The sequence below is a fragment of the Palaemon carinicauda genome, chromosome 4 (assembly GCF_036898095.1).
Source record: "Palaemon carinicauda isolate YSFRI2023 chromosome 4, ASM3689809v2, whole genome shotgun sequence".
NCBI classification, from domain to species: Eukaryota; Metazoa; Arthropoda; class Malacostraca; order Decapoda; family Palaemonidae; genus Palaemon; species Palaemon carinicauda.
In genome coordinates this window covers 87,267,935-87,280,865 of record NC_090728.1, presented here as the reverse complement: position 1 = coordinate 87,280,865, position 12,931 = coordinate 87,267,935, and the positions used below count along the sequence as shown (strand labels likewise).

Sequence of the window (12,931 nt, the reverse complement as noted above, 5' to 3'; positions counted from 1 at the left end):
TACTTAAAATTCAACAATGGTGCTAAGAAACTACCCACCTACTCCCAACTTTTAAAAAACAAAGGAACATACTATTTGGGTCTACACCTCCATAAGCATCAAAGTCCAGTAAGAGAGCTTTCATTTCACGAGATCGAGTCAAGAAAACAGGAATGAAGAAGATCAAGTTTCTCATCACTCTGCTTTCTGTCAAACACATCAGCCAAAAGGGTTGCCTTTTGCTTCGGACAGTGAGTGAAAAAGCCGTCTTGTTTAAGCAAAGGAGCAATTGTTGCATTTACACCAAAGAGTGCAGATTTAAGGGTAGTCCACCACTCATGTTCCTGGGTTGTATCTATCTTCAATTGAAGCATAAACTCTCTGAGCCAAAGCTCTATGCTGAGTATAGTTATTTCAAGTCAAATCTGATCTGTTACTCTTCCAAAGATGATAGGCCTCCTGCTCATCCAAACAAACACATCTACAATCACCATTGACCCATGGTTTGTCATTCACTCGGTTCCTTAGCACACAAGAAAGGATACATCTATCAATTAAATTGAATAGATTCTTATTCAAAGGTACAACATAATCAACTCTACTATAAAATTGTGACCAATTCAAGTCCAAAAAATTACTCAAAATCCCATTCCAGTCTGGCTGAGATTTCATATAAATCTTACACGAGTATAGAAGTTGTTATGCATGCCACAAACATTTATTACCTGAATCTCATGACATCTACATTCATAGCAGGAATTGTGAGAATCATAATATACACTGCCATTCCCCTGACCCTAAGAATGGCATCCCATTTCAAAATTCTTGGCTTCTTAAAACCAGTTATTAGGAGCTCAGATTATTAAAGTAAAATTTTTAATAAAAGGATCACTAAACACTTGAGTATAAAGTAACATGAAGACATACGGCATGCAAAACGCCAAGTGAAACATGACGAGGGGAGATGCTGCCTAAGCCTAGCATCATTCTCTTGGATGATTCTGTGCTTTGTGGACCAATTGGCAGCCAAAATACAGGTTACCATGCCCTGGTATCCTAATTTTCATTGTCAGCCAATAGTATGTTATGTACAATCTTGGATAAGCAACCCAGTTGATATACACAGTCTGCGCAGCATCAGCAGATGCAGACCTAGGGTATTTTATTTCATCTCTTGTTCAACTATATTTTCTTTGCTTGTGATATTTTTTATATGACTTTTAATCTATTTTTCATCATATATTTACTGCTCCAATTTGTTGAGGTAGAAAATTAGTATTTTTTCATTATGATAATGAAAATAAGTAATTTTTATACGTTTCCATTTTCGGAGAAATTCGGCACATTTCGAGGATTGCTGCAAAATTCATGACCATGGATAGCCAGAAAAACTTGGCACAAAGTGAATGAGCAAAAAGAAAATCGACGAAAAGCAGGGCTTGATTGTATTATTGTACTTACGTGGATAGGGTGGCATATCGTACGATTTCCTGAAACCTTGATTGGGTGAATGAAGTTTCAAATAAAGTAGATTATTTTCATCACATTTCATATGACAGTGGCTATCCTGGAGGGTATTTAGCCTTGCATGGTGTATTGGCTCCTCCATATTGACTAGTTTTTCCGACTTTTTTTTCATAGTCCGTGGGTTTGATCAATCACTTTATTTGTATTTCGGTACATATTTCTTTTCATCATTCTTGTTAATTTAGTTTTTAAGTACTGTACAATGTGTCTTTTCTATTACAGTGAATTCTTATGCTGTCAGGAGACATTGAGCGAAATCCGGGACCAGTGCGTCCTAGATTTTGTCTGTGTCGTCGACTGTATTGCAATATTTGTGGTCTTCATGCAAATTTTTATCACCTTATAGTTGCGTCTACACAGTATGATATTCTTTTGTGCTCAGAAACTTTGGTTTCTAATATGAGGCACTCATCTGAGCTCCTTATAACTGGTTTTAAGGAGCCAATAATGTTGAAACGCGATGCCATCCCTAGGGCCAGGCGAATGGCGATGTATATTAGGACTGAGTACCTTACTTCTCAAAAGTCCTGCTATGAATGTGGATGTCTTGAGATTCAGGTAATCAAAATTTGTGGCAGGCATAACAACTTCTGTTTGTGTTCAGTTTACCGGAATCCAGACATGGATGATTCTATCTTCGATTGTCATCTTACTATTATGGCTAAGATACAAGATGATGATAGAAAGGCCTCTCTTGACTTTGTTGATGGTTTCAATTTTTTGCTCACTCCATAATGAGGAGATGCCCTAGAAAACTCAAAGGGCAATTTGCTAGTATCACTAATAGAAAGTGAAGATAATTGGCGTCTTATTATAGGCAAGTCTACTCGCTTCCATATCCAGACAGGTACTTTGTGCTACACATTTATACTTCAGTAGCGAGCTTTAACTGTCTAGCTGACGTTTACTTGAGAACATTGGAACTGGTAAACAAGTGATTATGCACCAATATTAATTACATTAACAATAGCCCACCCTAATTTAGAACACATCAATGGTGCTTGGTTAAAGAAGTGAGTAAAGTAGAAGGTAATGCAGATGAGTTCCAAAATGTTGATGTCATTGATTTCCTAAATGGAACTCTTCACACAGCTAGAGTACATTTAATTCCAAAACTGACAGCTCTGCTCCCTCGACGACCAGTCCCTTGCTAGTCACTAGAAACTCGGGTGATACATGATCTACATGGTGTCACAAAAATTGCACTTAACAGAATAGTATAAGTTACAAGGAATGCAGAGCACAATTTTGACAAGCCATTGAAAGAGCTCAGTGTCAGTCATGTTCATCTTTTATCACTTGAATGAATAAAAGAACCCCACCTTTGCCGTTTGGAAGAAAGTTCATAGAATTGCTGGCAAATATATTCCAAATTCTGCACTTGTTGAAAAGTAATTATCAATTTATACCAATTACAATTTAATCTGAGAGCAGTGAGTGAGCTGTAAATGTTCAAAAATATAAAATAAGAATTGGGTTAACAGCTAACTCAATCAATGATTCAGAAATTCATAAAGTTTTTTTTTATATTGTTGACAATTTCATTAAGAGTAACTTGCATTTTGCCATAGAGGAGATTAACAAAGGTAAACTGTAAACAGGCAGTTGTCATTTATATTTTTGTTTTTCAGTCCCAAAGTTAATGTTAATAGCAAATGTGTCCTCACCTAGCTTGAATGATAGCTTGGCAACGTTGGACCATGCTGCCCATAAGAACCCGGATGCTTACAATGGGAATGTTGTTCCATTCTTCCACGAGAAATGACAATCTTTAGCATGTTCCACAGATGCTCAATAAGATCTAGGTCCAAAAAACACGCAGGCCATTCCATCCTGACAGTTGTCTCCTGTCCTAGGAAGTGATTCACCACCCTAGCATAATGGCAATAGGTGTTATCATCCATCAAAAAGAAGTCAGGACCAACAACACCAGTGTATGGTCTCATGAACACATCAAGGATGTCATCCCTATAGCGAGTGCCTGTCATGGTGCCTCTCCCATTGACATACAGATCTATTCTTCCATTTCTGCTGATCCATCCCAAGACTATAATTGATCTTTAACTTGACAATCTTTTCTCTGATTTGGCATCATTAAACCGTTCATGTTTTCTCTGCCACAACCATTGCTTCCTGTCAGTGAAATCCAGCCAATATTGGGAGTAGCTTGGCCAAGGTACCAGCCACCCATTGAGATACTACTGTGAGAGAGTTATGGTGCCCTATGACTGGCCAAACAGTACTACATTGGATCCTTCTCTCTGGTTACGGCTCATTTAATCTTTGCCAACACATACACAGAATAGTCTGGCCTATTCTCCTCTTTCTTCATACACTTGGCAACACTGAAATTACCAAACAATTTCTCTTCTCTCAAGAGGTTAACTACTGCACTGTAATAGTTCAGTGGCTACTTTTCTCTTGGTAAGGGTATTATATACTCTCTCTAGCTATGGTAAGCATCTCTTCTAGGTGAAGCACACCCCAGAATCAAACCATTCTTCCCTAGTCTTGGGTAGTAGCTTGCCTCTGTACCATGGTCTTCCACTTTCTTGGGTTAGAGATCTCTTGCTTGAAGGTATACTCAGGCACACTTTTTTCTCTTCCTCTCATTATTTTGAAGCTTTTATCCTCTTGTTATTTTCAGTGTATCTAGTTTATATATGAAAGATTCATTTAAATGTTATAGTTCTTAAACTTTTCACAGTTTTTCCTTATTTCCTTTCCTCTCTGAGCTATTTTTCCATGTTAGAGCTCTAGGGCTTATAGCATCATGCTTTTCCAAATAGGTTGTAGCTTAGCAAGTAATAATAATAATAATAATAATGAATAGTACTATAGCCCAATCATTGTGTGGTTAAGTGAGATGATCATGTGCCCAATTTAAACGTTCCCGCCTGTGATGTACGTCACTGAGATCTGGACACATGCCCTCCTGGAAGAGAGGCCAGAATTATGGAGATGATTTTGTATTGTCTGGGTGGATACATTCATGCTTGAGATGTTCAGGAGTTAATTTTGCAAGGATGTAGCTTCGTCTTATCTAAACATGACTAAGTTATCTTGTCATTGTGTAGTCAACCTGTGACAACCGGGGCCATCACGGTGTGCGTCTATACCAAAAATTTGATGCAGATTCCACAATGTTTTGGCTGACATTAAGTGTATTGGCAATGTGATGTTATGAAGACCCAGGTTCCAGCATTCCAGATGTCAAACGACATCTAAGGCATTGTGGAGTCATTGTTAGTGCCAAATGTATTGCCAAAGGTAATGGAAGCTCTAATCCTTCACCAACAATAAACACATGTCTGAACTGAAATAGAGATGTTTACATGAAAGTAAGAAAAGTGAGGTTGCATAGTCATCTAATGTCATGAAATTCACACAGATTAGGTTGTCACTGACTGCTTATAATTTGACAGTATATTGGATATCAACGGCAGCAACAATATATACTTGTAATATATCAAGAAAAGTATCTATGATCTATATTAAATTGTGAGTAGATTTTAGTATTACTATTCATTTGATAGTTAATGATTCAATAGCTAATCATTTTGAGAGAATATCCCAAAAGTCCAAAGACTTTCCAGGATAGCATTTGAGATGTAGGGAAGAACAAAAGACTCAAGTTCACTTCATATAAAGAAGAGACATACAATCTCTCATTCACATAGAGAGAATTTGACTCTGCCTTATCATCATGAAATGATGCACCCCTAGACCTAGACTAAATTCCTTAGGCAATGATAAAGCATGTGTGTATTAACACCAAACTTTTTGTCATAATTATTATTAACAGAATATAGAGAGGGCGCATGATTCCCCAACTAGCCATTATTTTAGCATGTTTAAAACTTGAAAAGGACAAAGTTTTAGCATTCCTGAGGGAAGAGAAATCCCTTTCAATCACAGAGGTGAAGGGCTACTGCTAGATCTTGAACTAAATATTCAAACAAAATGGGCTTAATATCTCTTCTTAATAGGAACTCTCTGCTCCTATGAAAGCTTATAAATCCTCTGGGGAAGTGTCACCAGGGCCCTCCCTCAAGTACATGATATCTGTGGCCGTGCCACAACCCTAATGTTCCGCAAAAACCACATTTTAGCTCAAGCTCTCAAAGTGGGTGCACGGAACAAACAAACCATTAAAGCTCTTGGGAGTTTTGCTCTTCGAAGTACTGTACCCAGATAGTGATGCCTGCAGATCGCTTGCGGTTGGCACCACTCATCATCGTGCCCTGGTTGTGAATTATAACCCATTTGAATAAACTTGATCCCCAGGAATTCAAGGCCCCTTTCTTGGATGGGACAAGGTTCTTAAGTCCTTGAAAAGATCCCCTATGAACCCATGCATAAAACTTTAGACAGGAATCTTACACTAAAGACTGCCTTTCTCCTTGCCTTAGCTTCAGCCAAGAGAGTTAGTAAACCAAATGGTCTATTGTACCTAAAGTCACATTAGAAAGGATGGAAGGAACTACCCTTTTCCTTTGTTCCAGAGTATGTGACCAAGACTCAAAATTCGGATGCTAATGACGTTAGATTAACTCATAATATCTTCTCTCGAATAGTTACCTGATAACCCGGATAATCTGTACTCTGCCCTGTAAGAGCAGTCAGAAAGTATCTGAAAAGGACAGCCTGTCTTGAACCCAAGATCCTAAATTTATTTTTGAGTATAGACCCCTCCAAGAAAAGGGTATCTAAAAAACTCAATTTCCTTATGGCTAAGAGAAGCAATTATGAGAATATATGAACCCTTTGGGGGAAGCGTTGCCAGGGACCCCCGCCCCCCACCCAGAGTACCTGATGTCCGTGGTCTGGCTGCAACCCTGGCATTCTGCAAGAACCATGCAGTAGACCAAGTTCCCAGAGCTGGTGTCTGAAAAGGACAGAATACTTTCACGGATCAATACCTGAAAGATCGTTCTCACAGATCTTTAAATATTTTTCTTTCAACCCTATTTTTGCAACTCAACAATTAATCTAGCTTAAATTCTTAACAGGACACCTAATTGTTATTCAAAGCATCAGGTATTCTCTGCATTATAAAGGTATGAAATGTAGATAAAGTCTGATTATACTAAAAAGACGGGTCTGAATTACTGGCTTGCATCACACCCTAATACAGGTAAGAACATAATTTCATTTATGAATTATTATTTTTCATATACTGAATTTGTTTGATGCTTGATTTTTGTATGGCTTTATCTCTGTCTTAGACTGGACCTAAAGTACTGATCACTACAACCCTGCCTCTTTACAAGCTGGTTGGGCTGTCTTTGTGTATCCACTTTTGACTTGGGTTTATACCTACATATATATACTTGTAACTGTCATAGAGAAAGTAAATACATCTTAACGAAGACTTCCTCCACCTGAGGAAGAATCGCATTTAAATGACTCAGAAGTTTGCATTTGTGTAGGAATAAACTACAAATTTTAAAAACAATTTGTATTTTTCCTAGCTATACAAACCTGACTCATTTAAGCAAAGGTCCTACTCCATTGCCTTCTTCACTAAAGTGTATTTCGTCTCATCCGTATAATTTTTTTTTTTTTGCCATAGAAAGTGTCCTAAAGATCTATAAATCTAACTTTCTTTTTCTTGCACATGGCCTTAAGCCTTTCGTTATCCCTATGACCGTACTGAGGGTGAAGTGGCTGACAATGAGTTTTGGGAGAACCCCTGTAACTATAGTATTATTTATCTTGTTTCTAGTTGTTTCAACAGTTTTTTTCTAGCTCTTTCACCAAAGGGTCTGTTTGGTCAGTAGTATACTTTCTTAAGAATAAGTCATTTCCAGTTTTCTGTACAATAATATTGGTGTTCTTGTTCTCTGTTATAGTTTTACTGACCACTTCTTCTATCTTCTGTGCATTGGCACTTAGATAGGACCTGACTTTTCTCCTCTTTACCATAGTGTCTCCGATTAACACCATCTCATCTTTCTCTTTCTCTTCTAGGTGGGAGAATAAGTTTTTGGTGTTAGTTATATTTATAGGCTGTTGTTTAGTCTTTAGGGGATTAGCTACCCTTCCCTGAGTGGGTTTCATTAACTCTAATTTTGTTGGTTATTTCCTCTCTAGGTTTTGTCCTTTATTTTGCCCTATTTTGTATTTCTTGGATATTAATCCTATTTTCTACATCATCATCTATGACTTCTTTGTTACTTATTTCTAAGTGTTTTAACTTTGACAGGATCTCTTTCAATTGTTTTCTTAGTTCTTGGTTTTAATTTTTCAATTTCTCTATTTCCTGTTCTAGCTGACAGAACAGGCATACACTATTACGATGCGGGTAAGCAACGCACCCTTCTTTGAAGTCTACGCACCATTTGTTTATTTGGCATTTTGCACATTTGTGCTTTATCTTCCATTTCTCACTTTTGTGCTTCATCTTCCATTTCTCACATTTGTGCTTTATGTTCCATTTCTCACATTTGTGCTTTATCTTCCATTTCTCACTCCTTTTTTATTTCTCTTATATTGTCTAAAGCGTGTCTGTTTGGAAATCTCGGCTAATAACTTCTATGATTATTAGCTTTGTGACCACTAGTGTCTAAAGGGGGTGGGTGGCTGATAGTTACCCACCTGCTGCTGCATCCGCTTAATCCTGGGTGACTTAACACCTTTTCTATCCCTAGCAACCTATAAGTGCTCCCAAACCAACAGTTAAGTCTCCTCAAAGTAGGCTGTCCCTAATGTGTCGCAGCTCCCAACTGAGCAGCACAAGGCAGAAGCTTGTTTTCTCACCAAGATTGACAGCGGAAGGCTAGCGATTACTAGGATTACAGGCAGACATCTTAGATACTACTGAGTAATATCAAGAAGCAGCAACTGGGTTTTTTAAGTTGGCCAGGACTCCAACAAGGTACAAAAGCTATGTCAACCTCAGGAGCAGTTGAGCCTATTTTGCTAGGGGTCATTCACAGAGGATGGTCAGCAATTACACATTAGGAATGTGCTTTGCGAGGCACTAATACCACTATTCATTTTTGCATCCCGTCTCCCTGGGATTCCTCCGTCCTAGTCTCTCGAAACCTGTGAAAAAGTTCCTCGCGTTATTTATAGAGGTTCCAAAGCCTCTGCACTGACGCATGAGATGGCTGTCAGCCCCTTGATTTCTATATGTGTGTAGGCTAGTTATAAATAGCTGTCATATCTAGATATCTATTGTTTTTTATTTTTTTTTCTATTTTTAAGCTAGGAGAGATAGAAAATTGAGAGTTTGGATAGAAAGGTTAAGAAAGAGAGAAAAATAGAAATAGGAAAATGCAGAAGTTAATATTGGTCTGGTCCTAGTCTGGATGCTCAGAGCTGGTCTTAGCGGCAAGGTTAAACCTACCGGGTTAAAAAGAAAAAATAAACTCCCTGCCGCCATCGCCCAACCCTTCATCGCATCGCGCAAGCTCTCTCACTTCACCAAAAAGGAGAGAGAGAGAGAGAGAGAGAGAGAGAGTGAGTGAGTGAGTGTCTAATACTGTGAATATTAAAAATGATGATATCTAGGAAAAGGACTGAGGTTTAAATAACCAGAGGAAAGCAGGCTATAGGCTGCAGGGGAGGCACATGGATTAAAGAGAATGAGGAGAACCGTTTCTATCACACCTGGCTCTCAATCTTCTGACAATTGTACCGTCTATCGTCAGTCACTCTACAGGTGTTCCATGAGGGTGGGTAGGTTCCTGTAATGTCAACAACATCGTGCAATGTCTACAATGGATGTTCCCCATTGCTGTGCCATCCTGTCGGCCAGTCGACATTCCCACGCTCCCATACCATGCTGCTCGTACCTTCAGCTCAGACGCTTGACGCCAGTCATTCCATTGTTCAAGTGGTCGTTCGAGACACAAATTTGCCTATTGTTGCTCTCATCATCTATTGATGGTCACATTTTCTGAAGGTTTCTGGCAACAATCAGCATTGTTTGATGAAAAAATTGCAAGGGGGATTTAGCATGATTCATTTGAAAAAGGTATAAATACGATTCGTTTGAAAAAAGGTATATATAATTTTAAATGTTTTGTAATCAAGTTATTTATACTGTACTGTGTATTTATTCTTTTCTTAAATTATTCATTTCAATTGGCATTAATGACCAATGATGTTAACCCTTTTACCCCCAAAGGACGTACTGGTACGTTTCACAAAAGCCATCCCTTTACCCCCATGGACGTACCGGTACGTCCTTGCAAAAAAATGCTATAAAAATTATTTTTTTCATGTTTTTGATAATTTTTTGAGAAAATTCAGACATTTTCCAAGAGAATGAGACCAACCTGACCTCTCTATGACAAAAATTAAGGCTGTTAGAGCAATTTAAAAGAAATATACACCAAAATGTGCTGGAAAAAAAGTAACCCCTTGGTGGTTAAGGGTTGGAAATTTCCAAAAAGCCTGGGGGTAAAAGGGTTAAGATGCCTTCATTATCTATGACTATATGGGTGTTTCATTTAAGAATTTGTGGTACCATTCAAAAGTATCATTTATATCAAGAACTATCCTTAGAGATAGGTTACACTCCAAAATTTTAAATAGATTTAGTAAACAATTTGGAGTACAGGGGGTCCTCGGGTTACGACGCTGATCCGTTCTTAAGACGCGGTGTAACCCGAATTTCCGTGTAAGTCGGAACACCATAAATATACGTACTGTACTGTACTGTAAAGTATTACTGTATACTGTACTATAATAAAATGTATCAAATGACATAAAAACAATATTAGAAAAAGAGAAAACAATTCCTTACCACATGAATTAAAGTAAATATCAATAAAAAAAAGAAAACAATTCCTTACCACATGAATTAAAGTAAATATCAATAAAAAAAGAAAACAATTCCTTACCACATGAATTAAAGTAAATATCAATAAAAAAAAGAAAACAATTCCTTACCACATGAATTAAAGTAAATATCAATAAAAAAAGAAAACAATTCCTTACCACATGAATTAAAGTGAATATCAATAAAAAAAAGAAAACAATTCCTTACCACATGAATTAAAGTAAATATCAATAAAAAAAAGAAAACAATTCCTTACCACATGAATTAAAGTAAATATCAATAAAAAAAAAGAAAACAATTCCTTACCACATGAATTAAAGTAAATATCAATAAAAAAAAGAAGAGAACAATTCCTTACCTTATTCCTATGGTTGGCTTGCACACTGGAAGGGATGTTGCAAGGGACGGAGAGACTGGTTTATTGTGGAGAGGAAGGTGCAGAAGATGCTGGAGAAACTGGGGCAGGTGAATCAGGATTCTCTGGAAGTGAGACAGAAGATGCTGGAGAAGCTGGGGCAGGCGAGTCTGGAGGTGAAGAGCCTACAAGAGGTGGTAGAGAAGCTGGAGAAGCAGAGGCAGCTGAGGTTGATGGCAGAGGCTCTGTAGCAATAGAGGCAGCTGAGGTTGATGGTAGAGGCTCTGTTGCAGGCAAATCTGGAGTAGTAGAGGCAGCTGATGTAGATGGTGCAGTTCTCTCTACTTTCTTAAAATACCGCTCCAGGTTAGACTGGACAGAGAGGATCCTCTTCTCATCCAAAATATCCTTATAACACTGCAGTAAGTCCATGACACCTCTGGAAACCCTGGTGAACCTGTCCATGTTGGGATCTTGAGCCTCGAAAGTTGCCAATGCTTGTTGTATCTCGGCAAAACCTTTTGACAAGCCCTGCCTTGTGAAAGCCTTAGGGTCTGGGGTGGGGGCTTCTTCCTCTTCCTCTATGATCTGCTTCTCCAGTTGTATCAAGTCCCCAGCAGATAACTCCTCTCCATGAGATTCTAGCAGCTCCGTAACATCATCAACCTCCATCTCCAAATCGGTTTCCTTACTCAGGGCAACAATGTTCTTGATAACATGGTCAACTGTGTCCTCAAACCCATGAAAATCATTAACAAATTGAGGACATAGCTTCCTCCAAACACCATTCATGTTTGTAACCTTCACCTCCTCCCAGGAATCATCAATGTTCTTAATAGCATCAAGGATGTTGTAGGACTTCCAAAAGTCCTTCAGAGTCAAGTCCTTCTTCGTTTCAGTTGCCTTGTCCAGCAATAGCAACACCTTAAAGGGGATACCCTTTTGGGCGCAATACCGCTCCACACTAGGTACAAAATGGTTGATAAACCAGTCTTCAAACACTGCAAGTGTCACCCATGCCTTCTTATTTGCCTTCCAAATGACTGGGAGTTGACTCTTCCAAATTCCCTTGAGTGCCCTTGGATTTTCAGCCTGATAGACCAGCATGGGCTTCAGTTTGAAGTCGCCAGCAGCATTTCCCCCAAGAAGCAAAGTTAGCCTCTCCTTGCCTGCTTTATGACCGGGTGCTGACTTCTCCTCCTTTGCTATGTACGTGCGGTTAGGCATGCGCTTCCAGAATAAACCTGTCTCATCCCCATTGAACACCTGATAAGCAGAATAACCCCCCTCCCTAATTATCTCAGCCAACGCTTTAGGAAATTCACTTGCTGCTTTCTCATCCCCACTAGCAGCTTCACCTTGCACTTTAAGATTATGGTAATTGGCCCGAGCCTTAAATCCCATAAACCAACCCCTACTAGCCGAAAACTCTTCACTTTCACTTTCTCCCCCCCTTTCTTTTTTCAACGCTTCAAACAACCTTTTAGCCTTCTCTTGAATAACCATTAAGCTCACTGGAATACGCCGTTGATTTTGATCTTCCAACCAAAGCACTAATAACCTTTCCATTTCGATAATTAAACCACTACGCTGTTTCGTTATCACTGTTGCTTTCATTGGAGCAGATCCTTTTACGTGTTCAACAATGCGCTCCTTATCTTTAAGGATAGTAGCCACGGTCGAACGGCTAAGGCCAAGCGATCGGCCAATGTTCGTTGGCGTTTCACCGTTTTTAGACCGCTTAATAATGTCTAATTTCACTTCCATGGTGATGGCCTTCCTTTTCTTCGATGCACTACCATCAGAAGAATCTGCCTTGCGCTTTGGAGCCATAATGAAGGGCAAAAAGTTCAAAAAAACGATCAAACACGTGAGAGAAAGAACAGGCAATCACAACCAAAAATGGCGTATGAGTGGAACTGAGCGACGCCGTCTTCCTCGCCCACAACCACCGTAAAGCGTATTCATCCACCGCGCGCTAGAAACTAGTTCGCAATTGTTTACGTCGCTTACGACGCTAACGGTGTAAGACGGAACGACGCTTAATATTATTTTTATATTTTTATGGGGCGCGTTCGTAACGGCGAAACCGCGTAAGTCGGGACCGTCGTAACCCGAGGACCTACTGTACTGTATTTCAAATCGTATTATGATCTGGTTTGTTAAAAGTTATTTCAACCAGGTTATTAAATCTTAACCATAGCATTTTGCTTATGAATAAATTTGTCACTTTCCTTCACTGGCACCCCACCTCCAGCAGAGTCTGGGTGTCAGCA

At 38.9% G+C, this 12,931-nt stretch overlaps 1 protein-coding gene across 1 annotated transcript in view; it reads left to right on the top strand.

Annotated features, from left to right (window-relative positions):
• Positions 1-12,931, top strand: part of garz (Sec7 domain-containing protein garz) — a 329,166-nt gene that overhangs the window by 207,665 nt on the left and 108,570 nt on the right. The window lies entirely within an intron of this gene.